A 21,687-nucleotide genomic window follows, 5' to 3' on the forward strand; every position below is an offset into this window, starting at 1 on the left:
TAAGGGACATTGGTATGTAATTTTATTTTTTGTGATATGTTTCCTGGTTCAGATTTCAGAGTTATGCTGGCTTCATAGAAAGAGTTTGGTAGTGTTCCTTCCTTTTCTATGTTTTTGAAGAGATGGGAGTAGGATTGGTGTCAGTTCTTCTCTGAATATTTGGTAGAATTCCCCAGTGTAGATCTGGTCCTGAGCAGTTTTTTGTTGGCAGTTTTTTAATGATAACTCCTTTTTTAAATGGGTATGTGACATTTTCTATCTCTGTGTTAGTTCAGGTATGTAGTATGTTTCTAGGTATTTGTCCATTTCATCTATGTTTTCAAATTTGTTGGAGTACAATTTTTCAAGTAAACACAATTTTTACCTCTGTTGGATCAGTTTTAATGTCACCAATTTCATTTTTTATTCTGGTTATTTGCCTCTTTTTTTTCTTTCTTTCTTTCTTTTGTCAGTCTAGCCAGTGGTTTGTCTAATTTTATTGATCGTTTCTAAGAACCAACTTCTGGTTTTGTTGATTCTTAACACTGTTTCCTATTTCATTTATTTCTTCCTTGATCTTTATTATTTGTTTTTTCTGGTAGCTTTCGTTTTCTTTTACTCTTCATTTTCTATTTGATCAAGTTGTCTGTTTAAGGATTGTCAATATTTCTTTTTAATGTAGGCATTTATTGCTAAGGCTTTCCCTCTTAGTACTGCTCTACCTGTGTCCCAAAGGTTTTAATATGTTGTGTTTTCATTTTCAGGAATCTTGGTGGCACAGTAGTTAAAGAACTTGGCTGTTAACCAAAAGGTCAGCATTTCTAACCCACCAGCCACTCTGTGGGAGAAAGATGTTGCTCCTGCTTCTGTAAAGATTATAGCCTTGGAAACCGTATGAGGCAGTTCTACTTTATCATATAGGGCCACTATGAATTCTAATTGACTTGACAGCAGTAGGTTTTTTGGTTTTGTTTTCATATTCATTTGGTTTAGAAAGTTTTTAATTTCACTTTTGTTTTCTTATATAACCCAATAGTTTTTTAGCAGTGTATTATTTAGTGTCCATACATTTATTTATTTTTTTCCTGTTGTTGGTTTCTAGCTTCGTACTGTTATGGCCAGAGAAAACACTTTGTATGATTTCAAACTTTTCAAATTTGTTGAGACTTGTTTTGTGTCCTAGCATATGGTCTATTCTTGAAAATGATCCATACACACTGAAGAAGAATGTACTTTGTTCTGATGCTGAGTAGAGTGTTCTATATATGTTGGTTATGTCCATTGGTTTATGATTTTATTTAAGCTTTCAATAACCTTAGTGATCTTATTTTTAGATGTTCTGTCTATAGCTAAAAGTGGTGTGTTGACATCCCCTATTTTATTCTGGAGTTTTCTATTTCTCCTTTCATATTAATCAGTATTTTTTTTCATGTATTTTGATGCATTGCTGTGAGGTACATATAAATTTATAATTGTTATGCCTTTTTGGTGGATTGACACTTTTATTATTACACAATATCCTTCTTTATCTCTTGCAATAAATTTTGATTTAAAGTCTATTTCATCTTATATCAGTATGACTTTTTTTTTTTTTTACTGGCTACGTGGAATATTTTTCTCCATCTATTTATTTTCAGTCTGTTTGTGTCCTTATGTCTACTGTGTGCTTCTTTTAAACAGTAAAAGGATGGATCACATTTTTTTTTAAATCTATTCTGCCACTCTGCTTTTTGCATGGGCCGTTAAGACCATTTGCCTTTAAGGATGTTACTGAAAATGAAGTGTCTACTTGTTTTGCTTTTTTTTTTTTTTTTTGAGTGTTTCATATTGCCTTTTTTTAAATTCTGATTTTTCTGTTTTGTTTGTATTTGGCTGCATTCTCTTGATAAGCCTTTTTTTTCCTTTCTGCTTTTCTTCTGAATGTTTTTTCTTAGAAATTTCTTACTGGTTATCACATATATTACATTTAAAAAAAACTACATTACACAACTTAAAATAGTAACAATGTTTAATGTATGAACAACAGTTAACTTCGACATAATACATCTATTCCTGATACGCTCCTCCCTCCCCCATTTTTGTTGATGGGTCTCCATTAACATCAATATACAACCTGTATTTGATAAGTTTACTTTGTACTTATTTCTTACAAACTTGATGTTGTATTGTTTGTGAGATTTAATTATTGAGTTTATTCCCTGAAATCATACTTGGTCATTAGGATTGTCCGTGTTGTTGCATTTTTTGTAGCTCTATCTCTCTTATTTTTTATTTATTCATTTATAGATACTAGTATTTGTAGTATTTATTTAATGATCTTGTCTTCCCATTTGGAGTACTCCCTTGAGTATTACTTGCAAAACTGGTCTAAAAAAAACCAAAATCTAAACCCATTGCTGTCGAGTCAATTCTGACCCATAGTGACCCTATAGGACAGAGTAGAACTGCCCCATAGAGTTTTCAAGGAGGGCCTGGTGGATTTGAACTGCCGAACTTTTGGTTAGCAGCTGTAGCACTTAACTACTACGCCACTGGGGTTCCCAAAAATGGTCTGGTAGTGGCAAATTCTCAGAGCTTCTGTTTGTTTGGTTATGTCTTGATTTCTCCCTCATTTTTGAATGACAACCTTGCTGGTCAAAGAATTCTTGGTTGGCAATTGTTTTCGTTCACTATTTTATATATGTTGCTCCATTGTCTTTTAGCGTCTAGAGTTTCTGGGATGAAATATGCACTGATTCTTATGAAAGTGCCTTGGTATGTTATATTGCATTTTTTATCTGGCTGCTTTCAGAATTCTCTTCTTATCTTTGGTTTCCAAGAATTTTATTAGGATATGACACTGAGATGATATTTTCATGTCTCTTCTAATTGTGGTTCATGTAGTTTCCTGCACTTGTAGGCTTTGTTCTCTGTTAAAGTCTGTGAAATTCTCTCTAATTTTCTGTTGGAGAATTGTTTCTATGCCTTTATTGTTGTCATGGTGCTTTGAGATTCCAGTAATTCTAATGTTACATTTTTTCATTGAATCTCATATTCCCTTTTGGGTTCGTTCATTTTTCTTTGTTGTTTCCTTTTCTCTTGAGACTTGGTAAGTTCAGTTATTTTGTTTTCTACTTCATTTACTCTATCTTTTGTCTGTTTGATTCTATTATTGAGTGTTTCACTTGCTTTTTCAAATTCATTTGCTTTATTCTTTAGTCCCAGAAGTTATCTTTGTTTTGTTTTGTTTTTTGATGTTTTCAATTTCCTTGTTGAGTCTCTGATTTTGCTTCTCCATTTAGTTTCTCATTTTTTACCCTGATTTCTGCTAGTTTATTTTCTATTGCTCTTTGCTTTATGTAAACATATTTAGTGCTATACTAGGAAAATTATCAATTCTTTGCATTAGTTTGGACTCCATAGAAGAGGTTTCCTCCTCTTCATATTTTGTTTATAATTGGTCCTTCTTCTCTTGTAATTTCGTGTGTTTTACTATTTTTTGTTGAACTTCAGCCATTTTTTAAATCTTTTTATTTATTTTTTTACTTTAAATTTTGTACTCTGGTTTTTTTTTTAATTTTTATTGTGCTTTAAGTGCAAGTTTACAAATCAAGTCAGTCTCTCACACAAAAACTTATATACACCTTGATAAAAAAAAAATACTCCCCCTAATGAGACAGCCCACTTCCTCCATCCACTCTCTCTTTTCACGTCCATTTTGCCAGCTTGTATCCACCTCCACCCTCTCATCTCCCATCCAGGGAGGAGATGCCAACATAGTCTCAAGTGTTCATCTGATCCAAGAAGCTCAGACCTCACCAGCATCCCTCTCTGACCCATTGTCCAGTCCAATCCCTATCTGAAGAGTTGGCTTTGGGAATGGTTCCTGTCCTGGGCCAACAGTAGGTCTGGAAGCCATGCCCAAGGGGGTCCTTCTAGTCCCAGTCAGGCCATTAAATCTGGTCTTTTTATGAGAATTTGGGGTCTGCATCCCACTGTTCTCCTGCTCTTTCAGGGGTTCTCTGTTGTGCTCCCTGTCAGGGCAGTCTTTGGTTGTAGCTGGGCACTACCTAGCTTGTCTAGTCTCAGGTTGATGTAGTCTCTGGTTTATGTAGCCCTTTCTGTCTCTTGGGCTTGTAATTACCTTGTGTCCTTGGTGTTCTTCATTCTCCTTTGATCCATGTGGGTTGAGACCAATTGATGCATCTTAGAAGGCCGCTTGCTAGCATTTAAGACCCCAGATGCCACTCTTCAAAGTAGGATGCAGAATGTTTTCTTAATAGATTTTATTATGCCAATGGACTCAGATGTCCCTTGAAACCATAGTCCCAAACCTACACCCCTGCTTTGCTAGCCTTTGAAGCATTCATTTTATTCAGGAAACTTCTTTGCTTTTGGTTTACTCCAGTTGTGCTGACCTTGCCTTTATTCTGTGTTGTCTTTCCCATCACCTAAACTAATTCTTATATACAGTCTAATTAGTGAACATGGGTCTCCCACCCTTCCTCCCTCCCCCCCTCATACCCATCAAGGAATATTTTCTTCTCTGTTTAAACTATTTCCTGAGTTCTTATAGTAGTGGTCTTATACAATATTTGTCCTTTTGCAACTGACTAATTTCACCTAGCATAATGCCTTCCAGATTCCTCCACGTTATGAAATGTTTCAGATTCATCACCGTTCTTTATCAATGAGTAGTATTCTATTGTGTGAATATACCATAATTTATCCATTTATCTGTTGTTGGGCATCCTTGCTTCTATCTTTTTGCTATTGTAAACAGTGCTCAATGAACATGGGTGTGCATATATCTGTTTTTGTAAAGGCTCTAATTTCTCTAGGATATATTCCAAGGAGTGGGATTGCTGGATTGTATGGTAGTTATATTTCTAGCTTTTTGGAGAAGCACCAAATTTATTTCCAAAGTTGTTGTACCATTTTACATTTCCACCAGCAGTGTATAAGCGTTCCAATCTCTCCACAGCCTCTTCAACAGTTATTGTTTTGTGTTTTTTGGATTAATGCCAGCCTTGTTGGAGTGAGATGAAATCTCATTGTAGTTTTGATTTGCATTTCTCTAATGGCTAATAATCGTATTTCCTCATGTATCTGTTAGCTACCTGAATGCCTTCTTTAGTGAAGTGAATGTGCATATCTTTTGCCTATTTTTTAATTGGGTTGTCTTTTTGTAGTTGTGTTTTTTCAGTATCATGTCGATTTTAAAGATCAGGCGCTGATCGGAAATGTCATAACTTTTTCCCAGTCTGTAGGTAATCTTTTTACACTTTTGGTGAAGTCCTTGGATGAGCATAGGTGTTTGATTTTTAGGAGCTCCCAGTTATCTAGTTTTTCTCCTCCACTGTTATTAATGTTTTGCATACCATTTATGGCATGTATTAGGGCTCCTAACGTTGCCTCTATTTTTTCTCCCATGATCTTTATCATTTTAGATTTTCCATTTAGGTCTTTGATCCATTTTGAGCCTGTTTTGTGCATTGAGTGAGGTATGGGTCTTGGTTCATTTTTTTGCAGATGGATATCCAGTTGTGCCAGCACCATTTGTTAAAAAGACTGTCTTCCCCATTTAACTGTTTTGGTGACTTTGTCAAATGTCAGCTGCTCATATGTGGATGTATTTATGACTGGATTCTCAACTGTGTTCCACTGGTCTGTGTATCTGTTGTTGTACCAGTACCAGGCTGTTTTGACTACTGTGGTGGTATAATAGGTTCTAAAATCAGGTAGAGTAAGGCCTCCCACTTTGTTCTTCTTTTTCAGTAATGCTTTACTTATCTGGGGCCTCTTTCCCTTCCATATGAAGTTGGCGATTTGTTTCTCCATCTCATTAAAAAATGTCTGTGGAACCCCTGAGGGAGCAGGAGATCAGTGGGATGCAGACCCCAAATTCTCACAAAAAGACCATAATTAATGGTCTGACTGAGACTAGAGGAATCCCAGCGGTCATGGTCCCCAAACCTTCTGTTGGCCCAGGACAGGAACCATTCCCGAAGACAACTCATCAGACATGAAAGGGACTGGACAGTGGGTAGGAGAGAGATGCTAATGAAGAATGAACTATTTGTATCAGGTGGACACTTGAGACTGTGTTGGTATCTCCTGTCTGGAGGGGGGATGGGAGGATAGAGAGAGTTGGAAGCTGGCAAAATTGTCACAAGAGATTGGAAGGGCTGACTCATTAGGGGGAGAGCAAGTGGGAGTACGGAGTAAGGTGTATATAAATTTATATGTTACAGTTTGACTTGATTTGTAAACGTTCATTTGAAGCTCAATAAAAGTTAATTAAAAAATGTCTCTGGAATTTGGATCAGAATTCCTTTAAATCTATAGATCACTTTTGGTAGAATGGACATTTTTATAATGCTAAGTCTTCCTATCCATGAGCAAGGTATGTTTTTCCACTTATGTAGGTCCCTTTTGGTTTCTTACAGAAGTGTTTTGTATTTTTCTTTGTATAAGCCTTTAACATCTCTGGTAAGATTTACATGGTATTGATTTGTTGATTTCCACTTTGATGTTCTTTTTGCTGGTGTAGAGGAATCCAACTGATTATTGTATGTTTATTTTGTATCCCAATGCTCTACTGAACTCTATTATTAGTTTTAGTAGTTTTCTTGAGGATTCCTCACGGTTTTCTGTGTATAAGATCATGTCGTCTACAAATAGAGATAATTTTATTTATTCCTTGACAATCTGGATGCCCTTTATTTCTTTGTCTAGCCTAATTGCTTTGGCTAGGACCTCCAGCACGATGTTGAACAAGAGCAGTGATAAATGAATGTTTGCATAATTCCGAACAAGAAAAACCCTATGGGAAAAAAATACATGTGCAAAATTATAAAATAAGGATATTATACTTTAGTGGGTTAACTATCATTAAATATCAATAAACTCACAGTGCAATCAAATGGCATTTAATTAATAACTGTGTACTTGCAAATTAAATACTTATTTGAGCAACCTAATTGAAAGTGATTCCTTAATCTCTTTATTGATTTGACTAACAACTTTGAGTATTTCATCAGTTTTTGCTGTCTAAAGCAATTGAAGCAATCTTAAAAAAAAAGTAACCTTAGAATTTCATAGATGCTTAGAATAATAACTCTTAAATAGATCCCTACTGATCTTATTCAATTACATGAAACATTCCAAATTTTACCAGGTTTTGAAAAAATGTTAAGTTCACATTATGAACTTAAAATAATTGAGTCGATGGATGTATAAATGAAAAGAGGGACTAGAGATTAAAAAAGAAGTGATATTTTCCCCATAATTCAAGTTAATTAGATGTTAGCTCTATAGGCAAGGTCATTAAAGTAATTTTCTGTTTCAATTTACCAATTCAATCTAGTTAAAAAAAAAAAAAACTCCTACCCCTAAAGAAGAAATTGGATATGATATATAAACTTATACATACCCAAACCCAATGCATATGTATATGATATACATATATATGTGTGTATATATATATATATTTACACACAGAAATAGCTACTGTTTAGCTATTGAAGCTAAAATTTTAGTACCTCTCTTGAAATAATTGTTTATATAGAGTCTGGGTTATTTAAATGCCTTCATAAAATGATAAAATCAGTAGAATTCCAGGTACAAATTAAATCTTTTGTTAACAATAATAAGAAGAAGAAAAAGAGAAAATAATTTAGTAATCTGATATTGAAATCATTAGTTTGTAAAAGTGAATACTGGAGTGAAAGTTAAATGGTCACTGAGGTCTGAAAGCCTTTATCAAAATCAATAGTTTCACTTTTATCATGTGATGCACATGTTTTTCCATTTTATTCGCCGCTAAGTTAAAAAAATTATCTTAATGGAGTTGAAATTGTGCAATTTCCTCCAACTCAGTTCAGTACCTTCATAATATTATATTAAATTCCATGTATTAATGAAAGGTAAGATTGGTTTCTGATTTCTCTGTGAAAAAGTGTAAGTTTTTTTTATGCTTAGAGTTACATGGTCAGATATTTAAAGAGACTGGAAAAGAATGGAAGTAGTTTTTGTGAAAAATGGGAGAAAAATAGAAGATAGTCCTGAAAGATTGAGGGCAGAATTGAAGTTGAAGAATGTAAATTAATAGTGGCAACACATTTAAAGTTACATTATTTTATCCATGAGTATTCAGCAACTTCAGATTTGGTATACAGAATGCGTAGTAACCAACTTTTGATGATTTCCAGGTTTATTGTTTTACTAGATAAGTTCAGAAGGATAATAGAAAAAGAGTTGAAATTCTAGTTATTATATTTAAGCTAGAAATTTGACAAGACAAATAAGAAATCTAATTAAAGAAACTAACAAAGCTAAAATAAAAAACTTAGGGGGTCATGGGATTTGAGTTCTCAATAATGCCAAAGGAAAATATACTGGGAATAAGGCAATGAGAAGAATTGGTATAAAATACAGGATGCTTCAAGTCAAGATTTCAAAGATGGAGAAAGAGAGTATTATTAAAAAGAACAGCATGTATCTTTGAGAATGGACATGAAAGGAAATTCAATCGTTATGAGGGTAAGAAGCAGCTAAGAGACTTGATGATGTTGGATATTCAAGATAGAATAGTAAGCAAGCAAAACCCAAACCAAACCCACTGCCATTGAGTCGATTCCGACTGATAGCGACCCTAGGGGACAGAGTAGAACCGCCCCATAGAGTTTCCAAGGAGCACCTGGTGGATTCGAACTGCTGACCTTTTGGTTAGCAGCTGTAGCACTTAACCACTATGCCACCAGGGTTTCCAAGTCAGCAAAGATATTCAAAAGAATAGGAAATTTTGATCTAGGTTCCAAAATCAAGAGTAAACGAATATAAGTTCACTTGAAAACAGTAAGAGGTAAAAAGTCCTGTAGTTGATTCTGTTAACTTCACTGAATCAAGACTAGTTTATAAAAGGAAGGGGTGGGGAGTCCAGGAGCAATATCAAACAGAATATCTAAAAGTCTCATTCCTCACCTTTCCGTCTTTAGGGCCAAGACATAAAAAAAAAAAAAAAACAAGACATAGAGGAGGAGAATAAAGAATTTTCACCTGAGTAAGTAGCAGGGAGAGTTTCCAGTTTCAGTTAAAGCAAGGAGATGAAGGGACTGTGAAGGGAAAGAGTTAGAGATTACAGTTGGTTTTCTAAAAAGTAGAGGTTCCAGAGTATATAGTGAAATGATTTGAGGATTGAAGACAGAGCTTTGGGTGAGACTGAAGGGATGAGAGGCCCATATGAGGTAAAAGTGTGGGAGAGGACATGCATCCAAAGGGGACTCAATCTTGGTTAATGAACATTTATAATAGGAATATAAAACCTCATGATTTTAACTAACCACAGTATTTGTCGAGTATTAGTTAAAAGAGTATTCAAGTAGATTGGGGCACACCAGGCCATGCAGAAGATTGTCAGCAGTGACCTTGTTGCATTGGACCTCATATAGACTTTTAGTCTTGGTTAATTATGGGAACATCAGCTTACTGGGAAGGATTATTGTTTAGATTCATTGCTTTATCTAGACATGCTATGAGGATTTTGGTAGAGTCTCCACATTTACTGCTGCTTGTATTGAGGTTCCCAGGGTTCCACTTACCATTCAGTTGATTCTGACTCATAGTGACCCCACGTGTACAGTGTAGAACTGCTCCATAGAGTTTTCATGGCTGTGACCTTTTTGACCCAGATCACTAGGCCTTTCTTCTGAGATGCCTCTGGGTGGGTTCAAACCACCAATCTTTTGGCAGGTAGGCCAGCACTTAGTCTTTTCACAATCCAGGATTATTGTTAGGTGCTGTTGAGTCAGTTCTTTACTCATAGCAACCCTATGTAAAATGGAAGGAAACACTATCCAGTCCAGCACCACCCTCACAATCATTGCTATATTTGGGGCCACTGTTGCAGCCATTGTGTCAATCCATTTAACCCAGGGTTAGAGGTTTAAAATAAGTAATTCCAAGACAAAAATGCAAACATGTTTCACATGCTCAAGAAGGTAGAAAACATTGCTAATTTAAATACATGTAGGATTCCTCTGGCTTACTTTGGACATGTTGTCAGGAGTGACCAGTCCCTGGAGAAGAACATCATGTTTGGTAAAGTAAAGGGTCAGTGAAAAAGAGGAGAACCCTCAGTGAGATGCATTAACACAGTGGTTGCAACAGTGAGGATGGAAAAGAACTGGGCAACTTTTCATTCTGTTATACATAAGGTTCCTATGAGTTGAAATTGACTTGTTGACACCTAACAACAACAGCTGGGCTTTCTTAGAAAAGACTGGAGAATAGTATATCGATATTCAAGGCTGGCAATCATCTTAAAGTTCAATTCATATTAGAAGAAAAAAATATTGTATATAACTTAACAAAAGGAGGAGGTTAAGTTTCATTTAAGTGTCTGGATATAGGAGGAAACACAGAGTCTAATAAAATGATAAATATACTTTTCATCCTTGCTGGGTTTTGAACAAGCTGAGACATAAATTTTAAAAAGGGGTTCTTGCTGTTGTTAGTTGTCTTCGAGTAGGTTCTGACTTATAGTGACCCTACGTACAATGAAACACTGCTCAGTCCTGCACAATCCTCACAATGCTGTATTTGAGCCCATTGTTGCAGCCATTGTATCAATCCATATCATTGAGGGTCTTCCTCTTTTTTGCTGACTTTTCTACTTACATATCAAGCATGATGTCCTTCTCCAGGGACTGGTCCCTTCTGATAACATGCCCAAAGTACATGAGAAGAGGTCTCCCCATTCTCGTTTTCAAGGTGCACTCTTCTTGTACTTCTTCCAAGACAGACTTGTCCATTCTCCTGGCAGTCCATGGAGTATACAGTATTCTTTGCCAACACCATAATTCAAAGGCATCAATTCTTCTGTCTTCCTTATTCATTGTCCAGCTTTTGCATGTGTATGAAGCAACTGAAAATATCATGGCTTGGGTCAGGGTCACCTTAGTCCTCCAAGTGAAATCTTTGCTTTTTAACACATTAAAGAGGTCTTTTGCAGCAGATTTGGCCAATGTAATGTGTTATCTGATTTCCTGACTGCTGTTTCTATGGGTGTTGATTGTGGATACAAGTAAAAGGAAATCCTTGACATCAGTCTTTTCTCCAATTATACTGATGTTGCTGATTTGTTCACTTGTGAAGAATTTTGTTTTATTTATATTACAGTGCAATCCAAACTGATGTCTACAGTCTTTGATCTTCATAATTAAGTGCTTCAAAGACTCTTCCCTTTCAGCAAGCAAGGTTGTGTCATCTGCATATCACAGGTTGTTAATAAGTGTTCCTCCAATTCTGATGCTGTGTTCTTCTTCATATAGTCCAACTTTTGAAAATATTTGCACAGCATACAGATTGAGTAAGTATGGTGAAAGGATACAACCTTGATGAACACCTTTTCTGATTTTAAACTACTCAGTATCCCCTTGTTCTGTTTGAACAACTGCCTCTTACTGTATGTACAGGTTCCTCATGAGCATAATTAAGTGTTCTGGAATTCCAATTCTTTGCAATGTTATTCGTAATTTGTTAAAATCCACACAGTAGAATGCCTTGCATAGTCAAAAAAACACAGGTAAACATCCTTCTGGTATTGTCTGCTTTCAGCGAGGATCCATCTGACATTAGCAATGATATCCCTGGTTCCATGCCCTCTTCTGAATCCAGCTTGAATTTCTGGCAGTTCTCTGTTAATGTATTGTTGCAATCACTTTTGAATTGTTCTTGTTGTTGTTAGGTGCCGACGAGTTGGTTCCAACTCACAGTGACCCTATGTACCACAGAAGGAAACACTACCTTGTCCTGCACCATGCTCACAATCCTTATTATGCTTGAGCCCATTGTTGCAGCCACTGTGTCAGTCCATCTTGTGGAGGGTCTTCCTCTTTTCTGCTGACCCTCTACTTTACCAAGCATGATGTCCTTCTCCAGAGACTGATCCCTCCTGACAACATGTCCAAAGTATGTAAGACCCAGTCTTGCCATCCTTGCTTCTAAGAGGCATTCTGGTTGTACTTCTTCCAAGACAGATTTGTTTGATCTTCTGGCAGTTCATGGTATGTTCAATATTCTTTGACAACACCACAATTCAAAGGTGTCAATTCTTCTTCGGTCTTCCTTATTCATTGTCCAGCTTTCACATGCTTATGATGTGATTGAAAATACTATGACTTGAGTCAGGTGCACCTTAGTTTTCAAGGTGACATCTTTGCTTTTCAACACTTTAAAGAGGTCCTTTGCAGATTTGCCCAATGCAATGCGTCTTTTGAAGTCTTGACTACTGCTTCCATGGGTGTTGATTGTAGATCCAAGTAAAATGAAATCCTTGACAATATCAATATGTTCTCCATTTATCATGATTTTGCTTATTGGTCTGCTTGTCAGGATTTTTGTTTTCTTTTGTTGAGGTGTAATCCATACTGAAGGCTGTGGTCTTTGATCTTCATCAGTAAGTGCTTCATGTCCTCTTCACTTTCAGCAAGCAAGGTTGTGATATCTGCATAAAACAGATTGTTAATAAGTCTTCTTCCAATCCTGATGCCCCATTCTTCTTCATATAATACAGCTTCTCAGATTATTTGCTCAGCATACAGATTGATTAGGTATGGTGAAAGAATACAACTCTGACACACACTTTTCCTGACTTTAAACCACGCAGTACGCCCTTGTTCTGTCAGAACAACTGCCTCTTGTTCTATATACAGGTTCCTCATGAGCACAATTGTTTTGGAATTCCCATTCTCCAAAATATTATCCACAATTTGTTATCATCCACACATAGTCAATAAAACACAGGAAAACATCCTTCTGGTATTCTCTGCTTTCAGTCAGGATCCATCTAACATCAGCAATGATATCCCTGGTTCCATGTCCTGTTCTAAATCTGCCTGTATTCCTGGCAGTTCCTTGTCGGTATACTGCTGCAGCCGCTTTTGAATGATCTTCAACAAAATTTTGCTTGAGTGTGATATTAATGATATTGTTTGATAATTTCCACATTTTCTTGGATTGCCTTTCTTGGGAATAGGCATAAATATGTGTTTCTTCCAGTTGGTTGGCCAGGTAGTTGTCTTCCAAGTTTCTTGGCATAGATGAGTGAGCACTTCCAGAGCTGCGCCCGTTTCTTGAAAAATCTCAATTGATATTCTGTCAATTCCCAGAGCCTTGTTTTCTGCCATAGCCTTCAGTGCAGCTTGGACTTCTTCCTTCAATTCCTGATCATATGCTACCTCTTGAAATGGTTGAACATTGACCAATTCTTTTTTGGTATAACGGCTCTGTATATTCCTCCCATCTTCTTTTGATGCTTCCTGCCTTGTTTAATATTTTCCTCAAAGAATCCTTCACTATAGCAAATGGAGACTTGAATTTTTTCAGCTTGAGAAATGCTGAAAATATTTTCAGTTTTAGTTTTCTATCTCCAGTTCTTTGCACATGTCATTATAATACTATACTTTGTGTTCTGGAGCCACCCTTTGAAATCTTCTGTTCAGTTCTTTTATTTATGTACTTTTTTTCTTTTTTATTGAACTTTGGATGAAGGTTTAAAGAACAAACTTGTTTCTCATCTAATAGCACACAAATTGTATGACATTGGTTAACAACCCCACCACATGTCAACACTCTCCCTTCTCAACCCCGGGTTCCCTATTACCAGCTTTCCCGTTCCGTCCTGCCTTCCAGTCCCTGCCCCAGGGCTGGTTTGCCCCTTTAGTCTTGTTTTGTTCCATGGGCCTGTTGAATCTTTGGCTGAAGGATGAATCTCAGGAGTGGCCTCATTACTGAAAGGGTGTCTGCGGCCATAGTCTCAGGGTTTCTCCTGTATCTGTCAGGCCAGCAAGTCTGGTCTTTCTTTTTGAGTTAAATTTTTTTTTTCTACCTTTTTCTCCAGCTCTGTCCATGACTCTCTATCGTGATCTTCGTCAGAGCAGTCAGTGGTGGCAGCTGGACACCATCTAGTTTTACTGGACTCAGTCTGGTGGAGGCTGCAGTAGATGTGGTCCATTAGTCTTTTGAACTAGTTTTTCCCTTGGGTCTTCAGTTGTCTTCAGTCTTTCTTGCTCCAGAAAGGATGAGACCAGTAAAGTAGCCTAGATGGCTGTTTACAGGCTTTTAAGACCTCCGATGCTACTCACCAAAGTAGGATGTAGAACATTTTCTTTATAAACTGTTATGCCAATTGAGCTAGATGTTCCCTGATACCACAGTACCCACAGCCCTCAGCCAAGCAATTCGGTCCCTCAGGTAGTTTAGATGTGTCTATGGAGCTACCGTGCCTTGCCTTATACAGGTTGTGGTGGCTTCCCCAGTGCTGTGTAGTGTCTTACCCTTCACCTAATTTACCACTTATCTTTTGTCTGTTAAGTGTTTTTCCATCTCCACCCTTCCCTTGTAACCATCAAATATTGTTTCCTTTTGTATGTAAACATTTTCATGAGTTTTTACAGTAGTGGTCTCATGCAATATTTGTCCTTTTGTGATTGACTTATTACACTCAGCATAATGTCCTCCAGATGCATCCATGTTATGTTTCACAGATTCGGTGTCGTTCGTTATCGTTGATTTTATTGCTGTCATTTTGTAGTGCTTTTTTTTTTTTTTTTGTGTGTGTGTGGTGCTAACATTTTCTTTGTTCCTTTTACTCTCCTGTGCTGGGTTCTTTTTGTTTGTGGATTTCTTTTGTTTTTTGTAGATTTTGTTTTTATTGGGGCATTATGTTTTTCTTCTTTATTTTGATGAGTAGGTTTGTTAACTTCCTTTGTGGTTACTTTTAAATTCACCCTTTTCTTCCTAGTTTTGAACCAGTCTATTATTACTTGGCTTCCTCTCCATCAGAGAGTTCTATACCTATACCATTTATTCCCTCTTTTATTTTTCTCATATTGTTGTCATTTACAGATTAAACTCTCTGTTTCTCTGTTGCAATTGTTTTGGTTTTGCACAGTCCTTGAAAGTTCATTTCCTAGGTTGGTATCCGGCTGGTACAATGTTGCATCCGAGATTCAGACTGTGGTCTGATGTTGTTTGTTCTCAGACCAAAGGACTCCCTTTAATAATCCTTGTAAGTTTGGTTTGGTTTTTACATATTCCCTTAATTTCTGTTTATCTGGAAATGTCCTAATTTCACCATCATATTTGAATGAAAGTTTTACAGGATATATTATTCTTGCTTGGCAATTCTTTTTCTTTCAAAGTTTTATATATGTCATCCCATTGCCTTCTTGCCTGCATGGTTTCTGCCAAATAATCAGAGTTTAGTCTTATTGTTTCTCCTCTGTGTGTGACTTCTTGTTTTTCACATGCTCCTCGAAGGATTCTTTCTTTGTCTTTGGTTTTAGCAAGGGTGATTACGATATTCCTTAGTGTTTTTCTTTTGGGGTGTATCCCTTATGCGGTTCGTTGCTTCTGGGATGGTCAGCTTTTCATCATTCATGATATTAGGGAAGTTTTCTGTCAACAATTCTTCAATGATCCTCTCTGTGTTTTCCATTTTCTCCCCATTCGGAAACTCTAACCACTCGAAAATTTTTGCTTTTGATTATATCCCACATAATTCTCAGGGTTTCTTCTTTTTCTTCGTTCTTTTTTCTGATTTTTTCTCAAACAGGGTTGTATCCAAGTGTTTGTCTTCAATTTCACTGATTCTGTCTTCCATTGTTTCAAATCTGCTCTTCAGCCCTTCTATGACACTGTCCATTTCTGAAATCTTGTTTATCTTTTGGATTTTTAATTGTTGTTTTTGTATGATTTCTAGTTATGAATTTATTTTGGCATTTTGCTCCTGTATTACTTTCCTGGATTGTTCCATTTTTTTGTCTGTATTTTCCATGAATTTGCCTGCCTTTTCCAAAAATTTGTCTATTTTATCCTCATTTTTGTCTGCTTTTTGCTTCAAACTCTTGGATTGCTCTGAATATTAGAGATTTGAATTTCCTGTCAGGTAGTTCTAGTGCCTTTTCTTCTACTGGAAAGTCATCTGGTTTTTTATTTTGGACACCTACTCGACCCATCCTGACCTGTTTTTTAAATATGTTTTGATATTGTCTGCTGTTTTGGGGACATTCAGTAGTTATTTTCTTCATTTCTTGATTGTAGATTTGTTTGTTTCATCCTGCTTTTTTGTTTTATTTAGTTATATCTGAGCAGGTGGGCTATGCATTCTTTTTTGTTTGCTCTCCTGTAGTCACAATACTTTTCACCTCCTTGTCCAATGGGCAGGGCCAGTCATTCAGCTATGGTGCAGAGCAGGTCCAGCTGAACGGAAGGGGCTGGGATAGATTGTTTGTGGCACCTACTAGGGCCAACAGGGCGGGCCAGGAATCAGTGCTGGGCAGCTTCCAGTAGGCCTTGACTATACTGCTTGGAGTTTCAATGCTCAGTACATGGTGCAGGTAGGGCAGAAAAAGGGTGGAACTTGCAATATGTTAAGCTAATAGGCATATGGGAAAGAGGAGAGAAAAATAGAAGCCAAAAACAAAAGAGGAAACAAATAAAGAAAAAGAGTGCTAACAGAGCTTGCCATTGGAGTGGAGAGATGAGAATTCAAGAGATGGAGAAAAGCAAAAAGGGTGGGGGGAACAAAGAAAAAAAATGATTAGATAAAAATTTGGAAAAGAAAAAAAACAAAAGCCCCCCAGGAGTCCTGGAGTCCCACTGGTGGGGTTGCTAAGACCATGGAAGTGGCTCCCAGGCTGCACAGCATAGCCTGGCTAGAAGAGGTATAGCAGGAGGTCAAGCAGCAGCAGGTATTCAGGAGACAGGAAAAGAAGATAAATATAGAGAGATAAGAACTGAAAAATGAAGATAGAAAGGGAAAAAGAGAGAGAAAATAAAAAAAGAAAAAAGGAAGAAAAAAAATGCCCCCAGGGATCCCACCTACATGGCTACACAGATTGGGGGAGTGGTTCCTATGCTGTGCAGTGCATCCTGGATAGAAGGGGCTCTCAAGCTGTGAAAAGAAAAAGAAAACAAACAAAACAAAGCAAAATGAGGGAAAAAAAAGCCCCAAGGAGTCCACCAGTTTGGTGTCGTGGGCCGGGGAAGTGGTTCCCCAGTCAAGCATGGCTTCACAGCCTTTCAAGAAGAAGCAAAGATGGCACACTTAGCCAAGTGTTCCAGAGAAAGGAGGGGGAGGTGGTATGAGGCACAGAAGAAACCAAAAGAGACGGAAGGAAGCAATAACAGCTCAGGGGCCCGGCCAGTGTGGGCAGGGCGAAACCAAGCAGCTTGAGGTCAAAGCAGTTTCCTCCTTGACAAGAGACTGTAGCTGGTGGGAAGCAGAGGAGGCCAAAGTGGGGGATGAAGGGGGTGGGCTAGGAAAGCATATATCGCTCATTACTGGATGGTCTCTCTCCTGCTGGGATCTTCACGATGCTGCTTTACTGTACTCCCTGTCTGCTGACATGGGTGGGGCAAATCCAAGCAGCACAGATGCTGCACTTCCTGGTGGGCTGGGCCACCACAACCAGCCAGGAAGCCCGGCGGTAGAGTAGCAGGGTGAGAATGGGGGGTGGGAAAGCACGTATCACCGGTTACTAGATGCTCTGTTTCCTGCCAGGAATTCTGCAAAGCTGCTTTCTTGTGCTTCCTGTATGCTGATCCCCGACTGGAGTTCAAGATGGCAGTTTCATGCTGTGTTAGCTAATGGGGCCCTCTGCACGTATCTCTCCTCACTCTCTGCCATCTGTCAGTTTCTTATTCCATTCAGTGCTTGGTTGAGTTCTCTGTCTCTTCATTTGGCACTTCAGGTTATACAGGAATGACGTCTGTCTGTGTTTTACTTAGTTTTTTTGGTCTTTGCTGTGGAGGGACGGCATGGTGCTTCTTTCTATGGTACCATGTTTCAACAAGAATTTTTCTGTTCAGTTCTTTTACTTCATCATTTCTTCCTTTTGCTGTAGCTGTTCAACATTCAAGGTCAAGTTTCAGAGTCTCTTCTCACATCCATTTTGGTCCTTTCTTTCTTTCCCATCTTTTTAATGGCCTCTTCATTTCTTCACGTATGATGTCCTTGATGTTATTCCACAACTTGTGGTCTTCTATTATTAGCATTCAACACATCAAATCTATTCTTGCGATGTTCTCTAAATTCAGGGGGGATATACTCAAGGTTGTACTTTGGTTTTCGTGGACTTGTTCTAATTTTCTTCAGTTTCAACTTGAACTTGCATATGAGCAATTGATGGTCTGTTCCACAATCAGCCCGTGGCCTTGTTCTGACTGACATTGAGCTTTTCCATAGTCTCTTTCCACAGATGTAGTCCATTTGATTCCTGTGTATTCCATCTGGAAAGGTCCACGTGTATAGTTGCCATTTATGTTGATTAAAAAAAGGTATTTGCAATGAAGAAGTCATTGGTCTTGCAAAACTCTATCACACAATCTCTGGCATCATTTCTATCACCAAGACCATATTTTCCAACTACCAATCCTTCTTCTTTGTTTCCAACTTTTGCATTCCAATCACCAGTAATTATCAATGCATCCTGATTGCCTGTTCGATCAATTCAGACTCAGAAGCTGGCAAAAACCTTCAATTTCTTCATCCTAGTGGTTGGGGTATAAATTTGAATAATAGTTATATTAACTGGTTTTCCTTGTAGGTGTATGGATATTATTCTATCACTGACAGCATCATACTTTAGGATAGATCTTGAAATGTTCTTTTTGATGATGAATGCAATGCCATTCCTCTTCAAGTTGTCATTTCAGCATAGTAGACCATATGATTGTCTGATTCAAAATGGCCAAAACTAGTACATTTCAGCTCACTAATGCCTAGGTTACTGATGTTTATGCGTTCCATTTCATTTTTGATGATTTCCAATTTTCCTAGATTCGTACTTCGTACCTTGCATGTTGTAATCATTAATGGATATTTGCAGCTGTTCTCATTTTGAACCATGCCACATCAGCAAATGAAGGTCCTGGAAGCTTGACTCCATTCATGTCATTTTTGAATTATCTTCAGCAAAATTTTACTTGTGTGTGATATTAATATTGTTCAATAATTTTCACATTCTGTTGGATAATTTTTTTGAAATGGGCACACATATGGATCACTTTCAGTTAGATGGCCAGGTAGCTGTCTTCCAAGTTTCTTGGCACAGGAGCGTGAACATCTCCAGCAGTGAATCCACTTATGACCTGGAGTATATCCCACCTGAATTTGGAGACCATCTCAAGAATAGATGGACACACTGAAGACTAATGACCAAAGGCCATATGAGTTGTGGGATGACATCAAGGACATCATACATGAAGGAAGGAAAAGGACATTGAAAATGCAGGAAAGAAAGAAAAGACCAAAATGGATGTCAGAAAAGACTCTGAAACTTGTTCTGTAATGTAGAGTAGCTAAAGTGAATGGAAGAAATGATGAAATAAAAGAGTTGAACAGAGGATTTCAAAGGGTGGCTCAAGAAGACAAAGTATCATAATGAAATGTGAAAAGACCTTGAGTTAGTAAACCGATAGGGATGACATGCTTGGTATTCCTAAAGCTGAAAGAACTAAGCCTTGAATTGCAGTTTTAAATAATCATATTGGTAAAATACAGAAAGATGCAGGAAACAGCAGAAGATGGTAGGAATACACAGAGCCATTGTATCAAAAAGAATTGGTCAACATTCAACCATTTCTGAAGGTAGCATATGATCAAGAACTGACAGTATTGAAGGGAGAAGCCCAAGCTGCACTGAAGGCATTTGTGATAAACTAGGTTCCAGGAATTGACAGAATACCAACTGAGATGTTTTCACAAATAAATTTTTAAAAAGGGCCCCCCATTGTTGCCGAGTCGATTCCGACTCATAGCAAACTTATAGGGCAGAATAGAACTGCCCCATAAATTTTCCAAAAAGCAGCTGGTAGATTCAACCACTGCAGCCCCAGAGCTGTAGATGGGTAAAAATATCAACTTTATTACTGATAGAAACCGGATTGATGTTTTGGCTTTAGGAGTTCTAAACATTTTAGCCTCATATAGCATCCCAAATCAGGCATGTGTTCTCAGGGTAGACCTGTTCAAATTACCGCATGGGAAAGCACAGGAGAACCAGAGCTCCACTGAGCAGACTTTATTTGGAGAGAAAGAAAGATAGTTGTAAGTCAACCATACCTTATTGCTCTTCACAAATTTCCAATCATGTGAATTTCCTCCCTTATTAGGGATAAAGTGTGTGAAGGGAAAAAAAGAGTCTGAGAGCAGGCTTATGGGAAACCTGTCCACAAGAAAACCAGGAGTGGAGAAATATGTTTCTAACACAAAGAAATTAAAAACAGATAAAAAAGGAAAGAAATGCATTGCAAGCATTTTTCATTAGAGATTCACTAGAGGCATAATTGAACAAAATTTTAAACTTCAAAGAAAAAATATGTTTTCAAAGGAAAAAAAAAGCAAAACCTCAATCTTAAATGTATGAAGGCACTGGAATAATATCATTGATCAATGAAGAGTACATTTTTAAGTAAAATTGCTTCATGGATTTGAATTGTGTTTTATGCATAAATAGATATTTTTCAGATATATAAATATTAAAAATTTTAATTCCCAAACACCCTTGATAAATGCATTCATGGAAAACTTGCTTCAGAGAACTGGTATATTAATTTCAGCTAGTAACAAAATTATGTGTGCTTGTAAAGAACTGAAAGTAAGTCTATTCAGCATAGAGAGGACGTTTTCGATGATTACCCTAATTATGCTCATAAATTTAGTCTCAAAAATATTGTAATTGATTATGGCATTGAAAGTATAAATAAATTAACAATTATTAGCAAGATGTCCTATGAGAGAGATATAAGAGGAAAAAGTGCATACTTTTTATGAAAAGATTTAAGATTTTTGTACTGGGGATTAAAATAGTAAAGATTTTATTACCTTGGATTTTTTTGTTTCTTATAGGTGGATATTATAATGGTACCAATATTATTCTGCAACTTATTATGCATAATTATTATCAACTGTCTATATTGTCTGAGCCAAAATTCACTAAAAATATGTATATTCCAAACAAAATATTTAGACTCAATTATTTAATCTTGTTTTCTCTTTTTCATTCCAACCTATATATCATCGGTATATGCATCTTGCATGTATATTCATTTATTCATTTTAGGAACATTTATTCTTTATCTTTTTGTACTACTGATTGGTAAGGTGAGAAAGAGATTAAAAACAGGATCTACATTCCTTAGAAGTCCACTGTTAATCTGTAAACCAAAATTTTAATATTGACAATAAAAAAGGGGGGTTGATATAAATAACGAGGGCAATAGAAAACTAGACTTCTTAACCCAATTGAACAGGACCAAGAGGGCTTCCAGAGGTGTGCTAGCTTTGTATTTTGTAACCATGCACAATAAATAGGTCAGTGTGAACCACCGTTTACTAAAACATGATCATCCAGTTAAACAAGACATCACATTTCTATTGCTGTTTAGCCATTGCTTGCTGATGGAAAATTTCTTTTTCTGAAAAGTTGTCTTACGAGTCATTCATTTGTATTAAATTCAATTGACCTGTTGTTTGATTAATTGATAGAAGGATTTGTTTTACTTCTTCACAAGCTAGAATGTGAAAAGGAGAGATAAAACTGGCTTGCTGTTGCTGATCTGCTTGAGTCTCTCCTCACTTTGGACAATTTAGTGACATACACGGAAAAGAGAACATGTTGTCCCTAAAAGTTGAGAATTAAGTCAACTCAAATATATCTG

The sequence above is a fragment of the Elephas maximus genome, chromosome 5, assembly GCF_024166365.1.
Source record: "Elephas maximus indicus isolate mEleMax1 chromosome 5, mEleMax1 primary haplotype, whole genome shotgun sequence".
Classification (NCBI taxonomy): Eukaryota; Metazoa; Chordata; class Mammalia; order Proboscidea; family Elephantidae; genus Elephas; species Elephas maximus.